Source organism: Puma concolor, chromosome B3, assembly GCF_028749965.1.
Source record: "Puma concolor isolate L17-30 chromosome B3, mPumCon1.1.hap2, whole genome shotgun sequence".
In the NCBI taxonomy this organism is placed as follows: Eukaryota; Metazoa; Chordata; class Mammalia; order Carnivora; family Felidae; genus Puma; species Puma concolor.
Window position 1 is genome coordinate 18403421 of NC_141672.1, and position 22313 is coordinate 18425733.

General features: G+C 34.6%; 1 long non-coding RNA gene across 6 annotated transcripts in view; it reads right to left on the reverse strand.

Moving 5' to 3' along the window:
* Positions 1-22313, reverse strand: part of LOC147579786 (uncharacterized) — a 494570-nt gene that overhangs the window by 315888 nt on the left and 156369 nt on the right. For all 6 annotated transcript variants that reach the window (XR_015252119.1, XR_015252118.1, XR_015252116.1 and 3 more), the window contains one exon: positions 9907-10073. This is a non-coding gene — a long non-coding RNA (uncharacterized LOC147579786). The remainder of the gene's footprint in view (positions 1-9906; positions 10074-22313) is intronic.

Genomic DNA, 22313 nt, shown 5'->3' on the forward strand with positions numbered 1-22313 from the left:
TTATTGCACAATTTATTCGTTCCCTCTTTACTGCTGGCTATCTTCTTTAAGTCATAATTAAGCTCAGGTTTCTAGGATAGAAGACCTAAAATAAGAGTGGTTTGCCAGAAATGCACTCCTGTCTTTTGAGATGGAATCTGAAATCCAGGGCTGGCATTGCAGCTCAATGATTTGGTAACAAACCAAGTCCTTACAATTCACTGCAGTGACATCAACAAGGTGGAGCCCTTATCAACTTGGCTAAAAATAGCAGCTGAAGCTTCAGTCATTGTGTTTCATTCCAGGGGGAAGGAAGACAGGACACAAGAGGAGGACACCAGTCAGTGTTTGGCAGCACTCCTTTAAGAAGACTTCCTGCCCATCTAACACATCCTCTTCTAACTCAAGGGCCAGATGCTAGTTACTAAGGTGAAGAGGGGGATGGAGAAGGTACTGTATCCCAAGTAACCATGGGATCTGCCAAATTTCAGGGGTCAATTTCTCAAGAAGAATAAAAGCTATGAAGGTGACACCATGGCTTCCCTCCCACACTTCTCCAAACCTATTTTTTATCTCACCCTCCCAACTCTGCTCTCTGATCTGGCATCCGTTCCCACTCCTCTATTAAAACATATTACAAAGGTCAGCAATTACTTTCAGTTGAATTCTCAATGACCATATGCACCCTTTCTCTCCTCACCCAACTAGTGCTCCCAGTAGATGCAAGATAGTTGACAATAAGCTCCTTTCTGGGAGAGTTTCTTTTATGACTCATGGAAGAAGATATTCCCCAGCTATACATACCTCTTATTTCTATCTAAGTCACCTAATCAGGGTCGTCTTTCTCCATCCAGCCTTTAAATATTAGAATTTCTCAGAGGTAAGCTGTGGGCGCTCTCCTTACTCTATACCTCTCCAAGTAATTTATGTGGTAATAAGTATCATCTTCAAAGTCTTCAAATTTATATCTGGTAGCTTCCCAGACATTATAACTTAACTTTCAGAGACACCTCAGACCAGACCTTCTGAGAACATCCTTCCTTGACCACACTCAACTCTACCTAAATTAGATTTCCCCATTATAATTTCCCATGGTCCTGTGTTTTTCCTTTAAATACACATTTATTTATGCATTTCTTTATTTGATATTTGTCTTGTTTCTGTCAGCATTAAACTCAAAATGCAGGGACAAGGTCTGGTGTGCAATGTTATTTAATAAGTATTTGTTGAATGATGAACTGATTTAACCAGTGACATAGAGCAAATATCACGATGGGCATCTGCAGAAAGTACACAGGGCACACATGTCAGAGGAACTATTTAAAGTTCAAGCACAGGAAATTATGCCATAGAGGAAGGCATGAGACACATAGCAAGACAGGAAAACACTATCATAAAAGAAAAATAAATAACCTTCTCCAGAGAATGGAGTGAAATGTGTCCAGTAAAATACCACAGGAAACAGAGACTCTAAGAAAGGGCTTTTACAAAGATGTGCAGGCTGGGCAGTGAAGTTCTCCTAAGCCGATGCTGTGGTAAAGCAGAGAGTATAACCACTTCATTGATTTGAGTGAGAATAGAAGGGCTGATAAATAAGACAGCTGACAGGGATAACAGCAGAACCACCTCCACCTAGAGCCCTCGACCACCTCACCGTCAGAGGAGAGAGTTGGCTGGTCACAGCTGTAGAACATGTTTCTGAGTCGCCATAGGATTCACTGATAAACTGAAGTCATGGTTTCTGCATCGTATGATTTTTCACTCTTGATAACCATGAAAATGACTTCTTATTTCAAACCCCAATACAATGACATTTATGACTTCATGCCTTTTCCTAGGCACTGTCATAAGTGCTTTGTTTGCATCGGTTTACTTAATCCTCATAGTAACTTCATGGGGAAAGTACTATTATTATTTCCATTTTACAGATGTGAAACAGAGGCATGAAACTTAAGTAATTTGCTTTTGGTCCCACAAGTGATAAAAGGAGAAACTGTATTTGAATACTAGCTGCCTGATTCCAGTAACTGGCCACTTATCACACTATCCTGTCTTTTATTTAAAGAAAATATTTGAGGGTGCCTGAGTGGCTCAGTCAGTTGAGCATCTGACTCTTCATTTTGTCTCAGGTCATGATCCCATGGTTGGTGAGATGGAGGCCTGCATCGGCTTTGCGTTGATAGCACGGAGCCTGCTTGCAATTCTCTCTCTCCTTCTCTCTGCCCCTCCTCTGCTTGTTCTCTCTCTCTCTCTCTGTGTCTCTCAAAATAAATAAACATTTAAAAAATAAAAATAAAGAAAATCTTTCAGAGTGAGTAATATTAAAAATATATACAAATATTGGATGACACTGATGAACAATCCAGGCAAGTAACAAACTCATCTAATCACACGTTGTTCACCTGAACAGTTACAAAAGATGCACAGTGAAGTGCCATTTCTTTTTATCTTCTAGCTACTCAACCCCTGTCTGTATAATAGTAAACTTTACAAATAATCATTTAAATAAAGCTAAATATTTGAACAGCATCCCAGTCAGACAACAATCAGCATCGAGTTCATTAGAATGCCAGAACTTTAAAGGCTGCTTAGGGAAATAATGCAGATCTTCCTTGACTTACAGTGGGGTGATGTCCTGATAAACCCATCATAAGTTTAAAATATAAGTAAAAAATATATTTAATACACCTAATCTACTGGACATCACAGCTTAGCCTAGCCTACCTTAAATGTGCTCAGAGCACTTATTTCAGCTTACATTGGGCAAAATCATCTAACATGAAGACTACTTTATAGTGAAGTGTTGAATACTTCATGAAATTTATTAAATGCTGTCACTGAAAGTGAAAAACAGAATAGTTGAATGGGTACAGAATGGTTAAGTATATCGGTTATTTATCCTTGGTGATTGCACGGCTGATGGGGAGATGCCACTACCCAGCATCACTAGAGATAAAATAACAGGTTCCTTTTACTTTTGTTTGCAGGTTTTTAAAACCATTTATTACCAAAGACTTAATGAATTTTAGTTTCTCCAGTGATAATTAGGCTGACCATATGCCGGGGGTATTTGTTCGTTTAGTTAAACTGCCATCAGTGGAAGGGAATATCAGCATGACTCAAAGACATGGTCACAGCTGGGCAGAGGACACTGTCCACTGTCTTATCATGTCGAGAGACTGGGTTTTTCTCTCCACCCCTCTTCTCTATCATTTTCTAGTATCTGTAAAGAAGAAATGTTGGCAATATGGCATTTATGATCATTTGATGTTCAAATATTCAAAAGTTAACATTAATGTTTCTAATCAGCTGGGAGATTTCTTCTCCTTCTTTTTTTTTTTTTTTTTTAGTTGTGAGATTTCATTAATCCATATAATATCTTTGTGAAAGAATTAGAAAAATGAGGTAACTTGAAATTTGAATTGTGTCTGTTTCTCCCACAGCACAATGGTTCGTGAAGACATGAACCTGGTCACCATTGGAGCCCCAGCATGTACTCACAATGTCAAAGGTTGCCAGTGAATATTTACTGAACTTGAACTAAACCCAATTAAAACAAAACAAGAAAGATCTTAAAAACCCTAACATTTTGCCCTTTTCAAAACTGTGGGCGAAATATATAATTTTTAAACTGAAAGGCATTTCAAATAAAATTAAGATAAAGTTAGTGGCACAGATGTCAAGATGGCATTAAAAAAAATCAAACTAAAGAGGGATCTTGAAAACCATACTTTGAATTTCTTATGTCACAGAGGAATCAGAAAAGCAAAGAGGAAAGCGACGTGTTGAGAAAATACACAAATAGGTGGGCCAGAAGAGGGATTACAAATCTGCATGCTTTTTGTATTCAACATGTCATCAAATGTATGCAGTCCTTTGAGCTTCACATAAATTTAGTTTTATTCACAGTATTAAGATGAGAGTCACATATTCTATCTGATTTACCTGGAGAGAGTAGGTGAGAGGTCCATATATTTCTTACATGCCTCTGACTTTGAGCTCTGCATATATTAAGTTAATTCCACTTACAGATCACCTCACCCTCCTACATGACTGACCTGTTCAAATCCAGTTGGGTCAGCTATGGAAATTTGTCTTTGTTTGATTTCTCCAATACCTTTCTTCTCCACGCACTCTGTATTCTCATCCCTAATTCCTATTTATTTATTATGCAGAAGAGTTTATGCATCTATTTTTTTTTTTTTTTTACAGGTGAAGCCTGTTACCCCACTCTCCTCCATCTGTAAACATTCAGCTAGGCATTTTCAAAATAGAAGTTTTTGATGTTTTTTTTTTTTTTTCTAAAAAGTAACCGTTATTCAAGCTCATAAAAGGATAAATTTCCATCTAGATTCCATTTCTTCAAATTGTTGCCAAAAATAGAGTTATGCAATCTACAAAAGAAAGTTCCAGAAATGAAAACCTCTACTGTGAAAATCTCTCCTCGTCAGAAATCTAATGGATTTGGCAATCACACAAGGGTCTTATGCTTTTCCCTCAAGGATAGGGATTTACAGCCCTTTATCAAGTTCCGTATTGTTTCTGTACATGTTCTATGGTATTTATGCTTGATTTTTCAAAATGCAATTCTTATGGTTATAAAATTCAAATGACATACAATGATATTCGTGAATATGAAAGCTCACAACACTTCTCTACCCAGACTCACCACATTGCAAGACTGCAAGAGGCATAACCTATAAAAGACAAAGTAAGTGGAATCACTTAGGATACAAATTCACCCTCCAGTTGTCTGTGCCTTCATGCCTGACTCCACTTCCTAGAGGAAACTGCTATTTTTAAATCAACTTTTAAAAGTATAATTTTTGCACAACAAACTAAGACCATTGAAAATGTACCTTTTAATAATTTTTGACAAAGGCATACAGTCATGAAATCATCATCCCATTCAAGATACAGAGCACTTTTTTTCCCCCCAGAAGTTTCGACCTGCTATTTTTTCAGACAGTCCCTCCTATAACCATGAGCCCAAGTTCAACCACTAATCTCCTTTCTGTCACTTATGATTTTTCCGGTTCTGGAAATTCACATAAATGAACTCAGGACATGTGGATGTTTTCAGTCTAGCTTTGTTATTTGTCATTTTATTATTGAATTATATATGTTGTTGATTTATACATTCTGGAAAAATTCTTTATCATAAATGAGCACTGTCAAATGCTTTTCCTTCATTTATTGATATACTCTATTTTTTTCTGTTTTAGTCTATTAATTTTGTAACATGTACTGATTGATACCCAGATATTAAGCAAACTTGAATTCCTGAAATAAGTCCCATTTAGTCATAATGTGTAATTCCTTTTATGTAGTGTTGGACATCATTTCCTAAAGTTTTGATAAGGGTTTACATATCTATGTTTATGAGAAATTTTGGTATAGGGTATACTTTTCTTGTAATCTTTTAATGTAGTCTTTGTATCAGAAGAACCCTGACCTCAGAAAATAAGTTGAGAAGTGTTCTTTATTCTAAATAATTTTTTGTGGTTTTGGTATTATTTTTCCCAAAAATATTTAATAGATTTTGCCCTTGCAAATATCTGGGCTTAGAATTCTTTGAACCTAAGATTTTTAACTTTTAATTTATTTAATAGATATAAAGCTATGATAGGCAGAATAATGGCCTCTCAAAGATGTCTACATCCTAATTTCTGGAGCATGTGAATATGTTATTTTATATGGGAAAGGAGAATTAAGATAGCAATTATTAATTACCTGATTTTAAAATAGGGAGATTATCCTCATTTTGTGCTTAGGTCAAATTTAATCATCAGATTTCTAAACACAAAAGAGGAAGGTAGAAAAGACAGTCTCAGAATGATGCAGTTTGGGGAAAACTCAACTGCTATTGATGACTTAGAGGGCAGATAGAGGAGCATGAACCAAGGAATTCAGGTGTCTTCTGGAAGACAGAAAAAAGTAGGAAACCGTTCCTTCCCTAGAGCCTCTCAAGGAGAGGCAGCGCTATTGACACTTTGGTTTCAGTCAGTGAAATCCATTTTGGACTTCTGACTTCCAGAACTATCAGATAATCAATTTGTATTGTTTTAAGTTGTGGGGTATGTGGTGATTTGTTATATCAGCAATAGAAAACTAATGTAAGAGTTCTTGATATGTTCTATTCTCACTTGAGTTTTGGTAAGTGTGCCTTTCCAACAATTATTCATTCTGTCTATGTTGTCAAATTCATTGTGTAAATCTATTTATAGTATCTATTTATGAATTTTAATTACTATGGATACATAATGGTGTATTTTCTTCATTCCTAATGTTGGTATTTTGTGTTCCCCCTCTTTCTTGAACAGTCAAGCTAGAATTTTATACATCTATTTTTAGAGTTTTCAGAGAACCACTTTTGTTTTTATTGATTTTTTTTCTATTGCATGTTTTTCTTCCTGTTTCATTAGTTCCTTTCTTCCTTTCATCTGAATTTAACTTGTTTTTTATTTTCACTTCCAAAACGAAAGCTTGGATCTTCAACTTTATAGTATTATTCTTCCCCATGTAAGAATTTGAAGTTATACATTTTCTTCTAAAGCTTCATTTTAGTGGCATCCCACTAGTTTTGATGTTTTGTGTTTTCATTATCATTAAGTTAAAAATGTTTACGAATTGCGTACTTAGAAATGAGTTAATGAGTGCCTACCTATTTGGTTCTTTTTAAGATATTTTATGATTTCTAATGTAATTTCACTGTGATCAGAAAACATGCTCTAACATTTTGATCTTTTGAAATGAAATCTATTAAGACTTGTTTTATAGCCCATAACATGACCTCTCTTAATGAATTTCTATATGGGCTTGAAATAACTGTTCTTTTTGCAGTTATTGAGTGTGGTGTTCTGTAAATGAAAATTAGGTTAAGGGAGTTGGTACATCCTGACTGATTATTTTTCTAGTTAACCTATTCATTACTGAATGAGGGGAATTAGTCTCCAACTATAATTGTGAATTTATATATATTTTAATTTAGTTTTGACGGTTTGGACTATTATTTTTGAGGCTTTTTTATTAGGTTCATATATACTTATAATTATTATACTTTCAGAATATACTGATTCTTTTACCATTATTATATATTATTATTTACTTTTTGGTAGGCAGTGCTCCTTGTCTCAAAGTTGACTTTTTGTGATATTGACGTAGTTACCTTACTTTCTTTCTTTTTTCATAAATGATTTTTTTAAAGTTTATTTATTACTTATTTTGAGACACACACACACACACACACACACACACGCACACACACAGGAGTGGCAGAGAGAGACGTAGAGAGACAGAATCCCACACTGTCAGCAGAGGGCCTGATGCGGGGCTCGAATTCATGAACCTTGAGATCATGACCTGAGCCGGAGTCAGACGCTTAACCGACTGAGCCACCCAGGCACCGCAGTTATCCTACTTTCTTAAGCACACTGTTGTCTGCATTCCATATCTTTTTTCCATTCTTTTATTAATATTAATTAATATTAATCGTTTCGTATCTATGTATCTGAAGTGCATCTCCTGTCAATTGCATAACATTTGTCTTCTTTTTTTTTCTTTTTTAATTCCATTTTGGGGATCTCATCCTGAATAATTAGGAATAAGGTTTATTTAGGTCTTCTAACTTGCTGTTGGCTTTGCATTTGTCTCATCTTATTTTTCATTTGTTCTATGTTCCTACTGGAATTCTTTGGGTTGCTTCTTTGGATTGGTAAATATTTTTGGTATTTCATCTTAATTATCATATTTCTAGTTATATTATTATAATTTAGTGGTTCTTCTAGGAATTACAATATGCATCCCTAACTTATCCTAATTGAAGTGTCTTAAATGAGGAAAGAACTATGAATTTGTATTTGTATGTGCACCTAATTTATTTTTGTGACTTTCTTGAAGTCTAAAATAAAGTTGATATTAAAGAACTATAGTCAAAAATATGAAATAAAATCTAATCCAAATTCACGTATATGTAATATATAACAAATTTCAGAAGTAAACAATGATGAATACAAAATTCAGAGAAATGATACATAGCATTGCTGTTTTAGCAACTGAGAAATATGTTCAAAATACAAATATTAGAATCGATACAAAGTATTGAATGTGTATTTACTGTCAGCTATGGCCAGAAACCCTATATTTGATAGAGAAACACTGTCCATAAACAATGTAAAGAGCCACAAGGATCAAAATCAATATTCTAATAAGATAATTATAAAAAGCCTATATTTAAATAGGAATTTTAAGGTAACACACAACTGATGGTTTCGAATAAATATTTGATCATTTTTGAATAAAACACTAACACCTGATATAGGCTTCTTTTTTAGATTAAAAAGAAGGAAACAATACCATGTGTTTTAATTAAAGCTCTTGATTCTTTCTTCATTCATTAGTCTAAGAATATAAACATGAAAATAGTTATTTCCACTCTTGAATTGCTTACCCATGGGTATTACTTACTCATGCAGATATAATTATTCATTTACATAATTTATAAAAACTTACTTAAAATGCCTTAATTTTTATTTTATTCTGACATTATGGAAATATAAACATACCACTTTAGTTTGTAATAACTCAGAAAACAAAAACTTTTGTGAATCCTAATTAAAAATTTAAACTCACATTCAATTTAAAAGAGGTGGCTTTAGAAAATGCTTCTGACAAACTAACGAGGGAGTAAAAAACAATATTTTATATTCACAAAATTACTACAGTTATAGATAATGAGAAGAAAGATTTAATGAGCAAATATATGTGAGGTCACTTTTTAAAAAGGCAAAAATTTAAAGTGTTATGCTGTCTTGTCATTCCAAATAAAATAAGTGGGATAATTCTTTTCCTACATGGATGTTTTTACTTCAGTTTTTATATGTATCTTGTGAGTTAGGCAGGTGGTTGTTACTACCCTTACTTTATAGATCAGGAAACTAAGATGAGAAAACTATATATATATATATATATATATATATATATATATATATATAGTTTTAATGTTTATTTAAAAAAAAATTTTAACGTTTATTTTTGAGACAGAGAGAGACAGAGCATGAACGGGGAGGGGCAGAGAGAGAAGGAGACACAGAGTCCGAGGGAGGCTCCAGGCTCTGAGCTGCCAACACAGAGCTCCATGCGGGGCTCGCAGTCACCAACTGTGAGATCATGACTTGAGCCAAAGTTGGACGCTTAACTGGCTGAGCCACCCAGGCGTCCCGAGAAATATACAATCATACAATTAATAGTCTGTAGAGTTACGTTCAATTCCAGATGTTTGACTCCAAGTTCACCGCTTTTTTAACTGCTTCATGAAGCTTCAACAAAAACATAAATTCTCTTGATTTTGACTTTAACCTCACCCAGTAAATTGAAGAACTCTTTTTTAGAATCTAAAGTCTGCAACAATCTCATTAACCAACTCTGCAAGATAGAAAAGCTCCAGGATACTTCTCATGCTGATCAGAAACACTTCTACCAAAATAAAAAGCATCAAAAACCAGCAGAGGAAAGGCAGAAAAGGGGAAGACTAGACAAAAGCCAAAAGGGAAAGAGTACTACCTGGGGAGGATTTTGAAGATCAAGCTCAACGCTGGTGGGAGGTTGGGTACGCACAGGAATTACATAACTGGTGCTGCCCACACACTGTCCCTGCTGCTAAGTTAAAAATAAAAAAACCACGCTTGGTAGTTGGGAGATAGCATTGAATATAATTGGCACATTTGATGTATGTTGACACTGTACCCAATGGAAGTAAATGTCTACAGGGGTAGGATGAAGTAGGGGAAGAGGAAGGAGAATGAAGGGGTTATATTTCTAAAGTCTATTTGTTTTCTTCACATAGGGTGGAGGAAGCCAAAAGGTCACTGATCAAGGTCTTGGGGTAGCCTGTAATTTAATTAAGATCAAATTACACATTTTAATTACCTGGTACCAAAGAAGCCAATGTATTAATGCTTGTCTGGTATTCAGTACACAATTCAGGGTTTCTGTTCTTGGCTTCAGCTGGTCTCCCGTTTGAAGCAGGCATTTGAAGACTTCATGTTAATCAGATTTTCCCATTCTTGATGATTTAAAAATATAAATGTGCAAGTCTGTAAAATACAGAGTGGGAGAGAGTTAAAACTTCATTTTTATACAGTACAGTGCAGTTTTAATTGTAAATTGGCTTTCTAATTTTATATTTTGGAAAGAAAAAAAAAGGTGGAGTTAACATATATTGAGTATTATGTCATTAAACATTTGGAAAAAAAAACTTGAGAGACATATTTTTCATTTAGATGATGCGACAAACATCATCAGTATACAGATGAGAAAACTATCTTAATGAATAAGCTAAGGTTCACATCCTAAAGGCATCTGTTTTCAAAACCCATACTCCTTCTAAACCATAGCCACTCTGTTTCCCTGTCTTCCACCTCCACCTACTAAATGATAATTAGTGATTGTGAATGAGACACTCTTCGTCTTTCCTTGATAAAATAAAGTCCCGTTAATGTCCACCAACAACTGAATCAGATTATATCTGGGTGAGCTATGGAAAGAAGGACAAGAAATTTTAAAGGATAAACACTGTCTTCTCAACAGTAACTGCACAACCAAATGCATCCACTTATTTGGCATTTAATTAAGCCTTCTTTGAAAAGAGACGAGGGGCACCTGGGTGGCTCGGTCGGTTGGGCCTCCGACTTTGGCTCGGGTCATGATCTCACAGTTTGTGAGTTCGAGCCCCGCATCCGGCTCTGTGCTGACAGCTCAGAGCCTGGAGCTTGCTTTGGAGTCTGTGTCTCCCCTCTCTCTGCCCCTCCCCTGCTCACGCTGTGTCTCACTGTCTCTCAATAATACATAAGTGTTAATAAAAAAAAAAAGAAAAGAGACAAAATTACTTTACTGGGGTCAAATGATTATATATAAAATATTATGATTATATATAAAATTATGTATATAATTTATATATTTTATTATATATTATATATAATTTATATATTTTATTATATATATTATATATAATTTATATATGTGTATGTTGTATATATATGTATATGTATATATGTATGCATATATGTATATATATGTTGTTGTATATATTATATATAATTTATATATATGTATGTTGTATATATATGTATATGTATATATATGTATATATGTATATATATGTATGTATGTATGCATACATTATTTATATATAATATATATAATAAAATAATCATAAAATGCAAATCATAAAATCCTTGATTTCTCACAGAGGCTTAGACCATAAACCCAGAGGCTTTTCCGTGGTTATTCCAAGTTTTATTCTCCATTTCAACTCTAACATAAAAGCTATTGCTCTACTCTGAGTTTACAGTTTTTGTTTGTTTTTGAAAGATAAATGGTCAAACACCCTGCAAATCAATGGGGATTAGCAGTTGAGACTGTCAAAACTGGTTCAGCCTGAAGGAAAAAAAACAGAAAACAAAAAACAAAAACTAGATTGTTATATACATTCAGTGGTGAAATCCTGATAAACCGGATAGATTAAAGATTCACAATGAAGGGTCAAATGATAAATTTAATAGAAGAGAATGCAGTATAACACCTTTGTGATATAAAAGTGAGGACAGACTTTCTAAGTAAAACCTACAAAACATTGAAATATAGGGAATTCATTTACAGTTCAAAATAAAGGATTTCTTTTAAACAAAGGACAGCATAAATAGAGGCAAGAATCATCACAAGAGCTGATACCCATATAGTGCTTACTGTGTGCCAAGAACCTTTTCTATCATTATGCCCATTTTGCTGATGAATCAAACAGAATAATAACAACAAAAGAGATAAAGTAACTTGTCTAAGATCATGTGGCTAGTAAAATAAGGAGTCCATGTTCTTTACCATGATTTCTTATAGTCTCCTATTGGCTGATGGGAGAAACATTTGCAATATCCAAAACCATTGAGGGCTGGCTACATAGAATATACAGAGAACACCCGCAAATTACAACAACTACAACAAAGACTAATATTCCAAGGGATATAAGAGAAAGGATTATATTAAAGCAGTTTACCAAACTGAAACCATCTAAACAGCAATGGATTCTCAATCACATCAGTAAACACAGAAGTATAAATTAAAGCAAGAAGATATCACTTTCTAAAACTGGCAAATTTCAGAAAGATGAATGAGTCAAGTTGATGGAGATGGTGGAATATAAAACGGTCCTGCATTGTTGGTGGCTACGGCCCTTCCAGACAGTTGTGGGACAGCAGCATTAGGTCAGTTAAGATACTTGTTTGTGCCTGGGTACATATTCCAAAGAAACGCTCACGTAGGTTCTTCAGGGGGTGTGTGTAGATGTTAACCACTGTGGGAGGTGGAGTTGGATCTAATGTAATGTCTATTATCAAGGATGTATATTAGTAAATTGCGGGTGATGCATATACAGAAGATAATAAAGCAAAGAACCACGTAGTCCTCGTAAGGCACATGGATGGATCTAAAGAAGGAAGCAGTGCAGAGAAAAAAAAAATGTAAGGAAGAGATGACATCTCTAATGGAATACTATACGTATAAGTCAAAATCATATGTACCCCAAACAAAAATAGACACTTCAAAAAAGCATATAGCAACAAAATACTTCTGGAAAGTAAATATTGAATAATAATAGGAAATAATGCAGCTAAAGGGAAGTAAAATAGTCAAATAGTCAAATAGTCAAATAGTCAAAAGATGGGCCCTGCACACACCAGTGATGATAATTTTACACTAAATGAGAGGTACAATTATTTCAAACAACTGCATCAGAAACCCAAATGGAAAAGAAAAAAAAAACAATGACATTTTTGTTTCGATTTAATATTAAATGAATAATGCTTATTAATCATCTACTTCATTTTTTTTAAAATGTTTATTTATTTATTTTGAGAGAGAGAGAGAGAGAGAGCACATGCCCATGAGTGAAGGGGGGACAGAGAGAAAGGGAGAGAGAATCTCAAGCAGGCTCCATGCTTAGTGCAGAGTCCCGTGTGGAGCCACTCGCATGTCCCCCAGGCACTCTGCAGGGGGCTCGAACCCGCGAACCATGAGAGCATGACCTGAGCTAAAGTCAGACGCTTAACCGACTGAGCCACCCAGGCGCCCCTATCACCTACTTCATTTTGAATTACTGAAGTAGGCAGTTACATATATTCTATTCTATATTCTTTCCCTCACAAATGCCTGTAATATAAATATTAAATGCCATTTACAGAGGAGAGGAACTTGCATCTAAGATATGATGTGGCCTGCTAGGAAGAGGCAAAACTGGAGGGTAATCACACGTCCCTTATCTGTTTCAAAAGATTTTAATCATTTCACTCTATTTATCTAATATGTTCAAAAGAATTTTCCCAGAGGCTTATATCCAGATTTCTATAAATACAGAGAAAACCAAGGTTTCATTAATACAGGTCTTCCTAAAGCTTTTAATTCCCCAATATTGACAGTGGTCGCATTTGTTTGAAGGAAAAACAGCACCACACCCATACAAGCACCATTTAGCCAGTCTGAGAGAAAGGGTGGAAACAAAACAAAACAAACAACAACAACAACAACAAAAACCTTTTTTCTTTCTTTCTGATAGCTCCTATTTTAGACCTTCTTGAAACTAGCGTTTTCCCTGCCCTCAGAGGAAATATTGCTTGGGTCTCGTACTCTATGTACACTTTTAGGAAATAAAAAGTTACCTGGTCAGTTATACTCAAAAAGAATCAGTTCAGTTATTAAATAGCCGATGTAATAATTCAATGTAATAATCAAAATAATCCAACTTCTTTTAAATTGGAGCTCTTTCCTGCCCCCAGCGTGGTTCTACGTTGGGCTGGCTACCTAACCTGGGATTTTATGATTGGCTTTTTCATTCTTTCTCCTGTTTTGCGTTTCTACCCAACTTCATCGGTTTAGGAGAGGGGGGTAAGAAGGACAGCTAAAGGAAGCAGGAAATATTTGTAATAATCCAGGTGAAACATGCTGGTAGTGGTTACCACCCTGGTCAAGTTATTGTTAGTGTCTCCTGAATTATTTATGATACTAATCTTCTCCCTCCACTCCTTTTCTTATTTTCTGCTCTCAGCATAGAACAAGCCTGATCCATTTCTAACAAGTTGGGTCGTGCTACTCATTTGCTCAAAATCAATCCCCCAACGCTCAGTGTAAAAGTCAAATCTTTGCACGTCCCTACATAATATGGATACAGCCCTCCCCCATCTTATCTCCTATAGACGCAGCCTCTAGTCCTTCATTCTTTGTGAGCTTTGCAGCCATAAGTGATTTTCCTTGAACACAGCATTTCAGGTTTAATCCAAACAAGACCTTGGGCACCTTATCAGTAAGAGATCAGTTACCTCCCAAACCACCCTCTCTACTCCTATTACCACAGCTAGCCTTCAGCCAGCCTCTCACCCTCTTGATTTTTTTTGTCCTTTGTCCCCATGCTCCAAAGGAAACATATTAAGCTTTTTGACTGGATCTGTTTGAAACTCCTCTCCTCTCATGCTTAAAGTGAATGGGATGCAATACCAACTCATTCCCCTTATGGGGAAATAACTCAAGTAGCAGCATATTCTCAATAATATTTTCTACCATGATGAAAGTATTGGGTAATTAAAGATTTTAGATATGCCTTCGGGATTTGAATGATGACACAGGGAATATAATATAGGCTTGCAAATGATAGCTTACGCATTAGTATTCAATCTGATTGTTTATTCTTTTCATAAATATTTATATAGCACCCACTGCATTCCCAGTCCCATCCTGGAAGCTGATGATCTGTTATGGAAAAACATCTGAGGAGACTCATATTTTAGTTGGAGGTAGATCAAAACTAAGCAAGTCAACCAGTAAGTGAAGAAAAGCCTCGTAGATATGACCAGAACTTTGAAGAAAATCAAGTGAGGTGAGTTGGGAAAGAATAGCAGAGCATACTTATAATGGAAAGTTCATAGAATTTCTCTTTGAGAATGTGTCCTTTGAAATGAAAACTGAATTTAAGGCATTCACATCTTTTTAAAATTGGACAGCAACACGGAGAAGAATGAAACTGGACCACTTTCTCATACCATATACAAAAATGAATTCAAAATGGATACATATGTTTAAAATTAGAACATGCCCATACTGTATTTAGGAATATATTGTGTTTAAATTATTACTGTACACATTAAATATGCATACATACATATACATGTATTTACCTACATACACAGATATATATATATACTTATACAAATGTTTCCATATATATTAATTTATCTTCATACAAAATGTACATGGTATGAATAATGTATACAACTATATTTATATTATATATATTACATAAAATTTTATAAATAAAATATACCAGGAATGTGTTTTCTACTATGAATATATTTCCATGATTTATTGTGTTAAATTGACCTCTTTTTTTCCCTACTATTATCAATAGATAAGGTTTCTAATAAATCAGCACTTCTACAGATTAATGGTATGAAAGACTTCTTTTTTTATTTTTTTTTTAAATTTTTTTTTTCAACGTTTATTTATTTTTGGGACAGAGGGAGACAGAGCACGAATGGGGGAGGGGCAGAGAGAGAGGGAGACACAGAATCGGAAACAGGCTCCAGGCTCTGAGCCATCAGCCCAGAGCCCGACGCGGGGCTCGAACTCACGGACCGCGAGATCGTGACCTGGCTGAAGTCGGACGCTCAACCGACTGCGCCACCCAGGCGCCCCTGAAAGACTTCTTAAAATACACAGATGTATGTTATAATTTTAAAATCCCTTTTTATTTCTACAGTCATATTTAAAATAAATAAATAAGTAAATTACTGGCTTCAAATTTTCTGTTTCCTTATTTATAGTATTATGGATTTAAATGCCTTTTGTGGCACAGATACATACTTAAGGATCTAGAGGAGTCTAATTTACAGTGTAAGTTATTTTATTTTTATTTTTTAAGTTTATTTATTTATTTTGAGAGAAAGAGAGAGAGAGCTAGGGAGAGGAAGTGGGGGAGGAGCAGAGAGAGAGGGGAGAGAGAAAATCCCAAGCAGGCTCTACACTGTCAGCACAGAGCCAGACGCGGGGCTCGAACCCACGAATTGTGAGATCATGACCTGAGCCGAAATCAAGAGTCAGATGCTTAACTGGCGCCACCCAGGAGCCCCTACAGTGTAAATTATTTTAGTTGAAATATAGGTTCTATATTTTAATGGCAGGGAAACTGATGTTCTGATTCCAAGGTTCTTCTGTAATTCATTTCCAGTGCCTTTTTACCAGTAAGAATTTTTTTTTCTCAGCTTTTATCTTCTATTTTTTGTTTCCCTGCCCCCCAACCTCTTCATCACTAAGACCAGGAAACTTCTAAGTTGAAAATTATTTCATTCACTGTCTTAAGCTTCCTATGAATGTATTTTCATTTTCTGTTTACTTTTTTCCATATATAATAAGTGCCATTTAAAGATGCTATAATTTTCCATTCTAGTACTCACAAATGATTTAAGAGTTGGACTTTATTTTTTGTCCTTCAGTAAATTTTAGAAAGAAAAAGAATATAATGCACAAACATCATTCATCCACATAATAAATTATGAATTCACATCCTTGAAAAATGTTTGGTTTCTCACAAAAACAAATGTGTGCATTCACACCCATCATAGAGAGTAACACATAGCTATATCTCTTATGAAAGGATCTTTATGTACTTTACAGAATTTATGAAGAAAGGTCCTTTTAAGCACCACTGAATGATACCATCTGTGGTTGAAAATACAACAGGTATTCAGTGCTGTGTCACAGAGAAAAGGGGAAAATGCGTTACAACTCTTAAATGTCTTGCAGCCCTTGTTAGTTAGAATGACTAGAAACTTTTTTTAACCAAGGAATTCATAGTCATTCTAAAACACAAATGTGAAGCAAGGAAATTTATTCATAATATCACTGCACAAAGATTACCATTTTTGTTTTCTGTTATCTACATAAAATGCTTAGTATCCTGCTTGGTATATTATAATCATTCATTAAAAGGCAATTATTTAATAATAATTTTAATAATATTTTCAGTAGATTAATATATATCAAGTCAAATGTTTCTTAAGATAATTTCTTTCCCTGTTTTGCCATAAATAAATCAGTCATCTTACATTTTTGTTGACCTCTGGCATTCCCTTTAATCTTTACATATTTATTACTAACAAGAATAAAGATGAGGAATAGTTAGCATTAAGTATGCATTAGAGCTAAAATTAATATCATACATTTATGGTAGCATGTACTGTATATAACAAAAAACTTTCAGGTAGGTACTGATATAGAAACTGAAACAGAGGTTAAGAACTTAACTCAAGGTCATGCAATATGTAAGAAAGGAGACAGAATCCAAACCTAAGTAACTACTCCAGACCCTACAGTTCCTGATACTATAAGGAATTATATGTTTTTATTGATGACAGTAGATATCTCCACCTATACACCTGAGGAGATATATCACTGCAATGAATCAGAAGCCAGAGGACGAGGGGCGCCTTGTTGGCTCAGTCATTTAAGTGTCTGACTTCAACTCAGGTCATGCACTCATGGTTAGTGGGTTCGAGCCCCGCATTGGACTCTGTGCTGACAGCTCAGAGCCTGGAGCCTGGTTTGGATTCAGTGTCTTCTGCTCTCTCTGCCCCTACCCCGCTAGCACTCTGTCTCTTTTTCTCTCAAAAATAAACATTAAAAAAATTAAAAAAAAAAAAAAAAAAAAAAGAAGCCCCAGGACTGACTGAGCAGTGATCCATAACTCAAACTATTAAGCGTGCATGGGTAAGAGTGCATGGGTCTCTGAGTGACCCCTCATAGGAGAGACTTGAAAGCCTGAAAGGTGTCTTCACTTCTTCACTGCTCAATACTTTTAGGAAGTTGCAGGCAGAGGAAACAGAGAAAGTGAATTGTGATTGCAAAACGTGTCCTAGAGAGTAAATATACATCAACTAAAGACAGTCTTATAAACACATCCCTTTGCTCACAAATTGCTTATCCCACATATTAGTGTAAATCCTTAGATCAATAAAATGTGATATTCTGTAATCTAGATTTTTCTCTGCCTTTGCTAGTTTACCGCAGGATATCAGGGTGGCCATAAGTACCAGAGGAAGAGGTTTTGCCCCAGATCCCATAACCAATCCTGGCACAAACAGCTTGGGCAATGAAATGGCCCTTGATGGGCTCTGAATTCCTCTCTGGAAAAGTGATGAGAATGCTTGCCATATAATAATTATATAATATGTTAGCAAAGACGTGTTGATGCTGAATTATTGTTAGAAACCTTTAAATATCCTATTTTACTTGAAAATACATTTCTGATACTTACCAAAGTGATGCATTCTTCCAGCCTCAGTTGAAACCCTTTCTCCTTGTGTAACATTTTAGTTTATTCCAAGCCTCAAAAATTTCTCCTTACCCCACTCTTATGACACTGGGTAATGTATATTCAACTGCTAATTGTGGCCTTTCTTCTCCCAATCCTTGTGTTTTGTTGAATTTAAAATTACCTCACGCATTGCCATTTAACTGGGTAGAATTTCATTTTGCCTCCCCACCTTCATGATAGGTACGTAAATAACAAAAACCGTGTTATACTTGTTTTTACACCAACATTATCTCTCCAAGGGTAGGAACTCAGTATATAAATAAATGAATGGATACGCTGATGTCATCAATTGATGAAAATATAACTCTTTTACATTGCAAATAAATTTGTAAATTGTTTTTCATCTCATAAGATTCTTGTGAGGAGACACTTTTATATCTGTGCATATTAGCAGTATTTGATAAGATGTAACATTTAATTTTAGTGGATAATTTAATATTTCATAAATACAAAATGTTTTGAAAATATATTTATGAAGAAAAATCACTTTCACTAAAGCAAAGTTGTTTGATCTTTTTTTCCAAGTTTCATTATACTTCAATTTGACATCGATTGATAGGGAACATGCCATGAAAAAGTGACAACAAATTCTATACAAATGTTACCTTGGGAGGTTTCTAGGTAACGTATAGCATAGGGAATATGGTCAATAATATTGTAATAGTTTGTATGATGACAGATGGTAATTAGATTTATGGGAATTATTTTGTGATGTATAAAAATATTGAATCACTACAATATACACATGAAAGTAGTAAGATATTGTATACTAATAATACTTCAATAATTTTTTTTAAAAAACTAGGGATACTTTATTTGCAATAAACAAACAAACAAACAAACAAATAAAGCAAAATGGAGCGTGGTGGATGGAAGTTTCCTCTCTAGATTAAGTGGATAAGATTGTATCTAGGGTGACCTTGATTTCACTGTCAAATTTTATTTACTCTTAAAATCAAAAAGATACTTAAAATTTTTTTAAATGTATATTTATTTTTGAGAGAGAGAGGCAGACCGCAAGCAGGTGGGAGCAAAGAGAGAGGGAGACACAGAATCTGAAGCCAGGCTCTGAGCTGTCAGCACAGAGCCCAGCGGGGGCTTGACCCCATGAACCATGAGATCATGACCTCAGCTGAAGTCAGATGCTCAACCAACTGAGCCACCCAGGCACCCCAAAAAGATGCTTTTGTCTTCAGAAATAATTTACAATTTATCATATGTGAAGTTAAAACAAAATCAAAAACAAAAAAACACCGGCAGAGGAGAAAATCTAAAAGTGGAAAATCAAGACAAAACGAAACAAAACACTGATAGAGATTGATAGAATCTTGTGGATGAGATAGGAAGGCTGATTCCTTACCCTTCAGTTATCACAAATTTGATGCAGAGATGTCAAACATTCTTACTTCTACAACTGTAACCTTTTGGTAACTTCAAGTCCTTTTAGATTTTTGCTTATCCTCACACTGAATAAAACAAATCATCTAAATACTTTAACATACTAAACCCCAGGAATGAAGCAAGCACTACGGAAGGTGAATCAATTCCTGAAAGTCACTTGGGATGCTAAAGGGATGCTACAGGCAGTAGTGCAGCATGATAACTTGGGCACTGTCGGAGGGACTGATACACAAGCAATTATTAGCCTCAGACCCTCAGTTTCCACTGTGCCACTCTTGGAGTATACTGGGATTCAGTGATCTGATAGGCTATTGCTGAAGTAAGATATGAAGTAAGATAGAAGGCTTGAGTCTAATACAAGGACTATTACATCCTTATCAAGGATATAAGGATCAAGGTTCTTATCACGGACCACAGTACATCAGCGTTTATAGCATAAATAATTGCTTTATTTTTATTTTTTAAAGTAAACTCTGTGCCCAATGTAGGCTTTGAACTCATGAGCTCCAAAATCAAGAATTGCATACTCTATGAACTGAGCCAGCCAGGCAATCCTAATGCATAGTTCCTTTATTTTTAAAGTAAGTGTTGAGCCAACAGGTTCAGCTTTCAAACACAATAAAAAAGATGGTCATATTTGTAAAAAAAAAAAAAAAAAGAATAAAGTTATTATCACTCTCAACAGCCTTCCTTTGATTCACTAATACTGAGTTCATTTTGTTTTCTGTTGTTTCCCTTTTTGATCACTCTGGGCATGTTCTTTTTCTTCTTCAATTTTTAACTGATTTAGTTCTAGTTCTGTTACTTAAAATTATATGTAAACACCACAGAAAGGCACAAAGGAACTTTCATGGGGATGGAAACATTCTATACCTTGATTGTGGTGCTGGTGACATGATTTTGAATATTTGTGAAAATACATTAAACTGTTCACCTTAAAAGGCAAATTTTATTGTACTTTAGTTATGCTTGAGTAAGCCTGACTGTAAAAAATAAAATAAAATAAAATAAAATAAAATAAAATAATATGAAATGAAATGAAATAAAATAAAATAAAATAAAATAAAATAAAATAAAATAAAATAAAATAAAATAAAATAAAATAAAATAAAATAAAATAAAATAAAATAGCAAAGCTGATGTCCAAGAAATTACTGCCTGTTTCTTCTAGGAGTTTTATGGTTTCAGGTCTCACATTTTAGGTCCTTAATCCATTTTGAGTTTATTTCTGGGTATGGTGTAAGAAAGTGGCCCATTTTCTTTTCTTTTTATTTTAGAAAGAGAAAGAGCACAGAAGCAGGGGAGAGGGGAAGAGGGAGAGAGACACAGGATCTTAAGCAGGCTCCATGCTCATCACAGAGCCTGACTCAGGGCTCGATCCCACTACCCTGGGATCATGACCTGAGCAAAAATCCAGAGTTAGATGCTTAACAGACTGAGCCACCATGTACCCTTAAAGTAGTCCATTTTCATTCTTTTGCATGCAGCTGCCCAGTTTTCCCAGAACCATTTGTTGAAGAGATTGTCCTTTCTCAATTATATATTCTTGTCTCTTTGGTCTTAGATAATCGGCCATGTAAGTGGGAGTTTATTTCCGGTCTCTCTATTCTATCAATCTGTATATCTATTTTTGTGCCAGTACCAAACTGTTTTGATTACTATAGCTTTGTAATATGTCTTGAAATCTGGAATTGCAACACCTCTAGTTTTGCTCTTCTGTTTCAAAGAAGCAATTCAGGGTCTTTTGTGTTTCCATGAACATTTTAGTGTTATTTGTTGAGTTTTGACAGGAATTACATTGAATATATAGGCTGCTTTGGGTAGTACTGACACTTTAACAATATTAATATTTTCAATCCATAAGCATAAACTATCTTTCCATTTGTTTGCGTTGTCTTCAATTTCTTTCATCAGTGTTTTATAATTGTCAGAATACAGATCTTTCATAACTTTGGTGAAATTCATTCCTAGACATTTTATTCTTTTTGGTGCAGTTGTAATGGAAGTGTTTTCTTAATATCCCTTTCTGCTACTTTGTTATGAATGTATAGAAACACAACCAATTACTGTATATTAATTTTATATCCTGCAACTTTACTGAATTTATTTATTATCTCTAATTTTTTTTTGGTGGAGTCGATGGTTTTCTAAGCATAGTATCATTATCTGCAAACAATGACAGTTTAACTTCTTCCTTACCAACATGTATGTTTTTTTTATTTTGTATTTAATAAATATGCCTTCTATTTCATATTTAATAGAGTGGCAAGAATGAGCATCCTTCTCTTGTTCTTGATCTTAGAGTTTTTCAGCATTGAGCATGTTACCTGTGGGTTTTTTCAAAAATGGTTTTTATTATGTTGAGGTATATTCTCTCTAAACCCACATTGTGGAGAGCTTTTATCATGAAGCACTGTTGAATTTTGTCAAATGCTTTTTCTGCATCACATACTTCTTAATTCTTAATTCTTCTTAATTCTTAATTCATGATGTGATGTATCATGATAATTGATATATAAATATT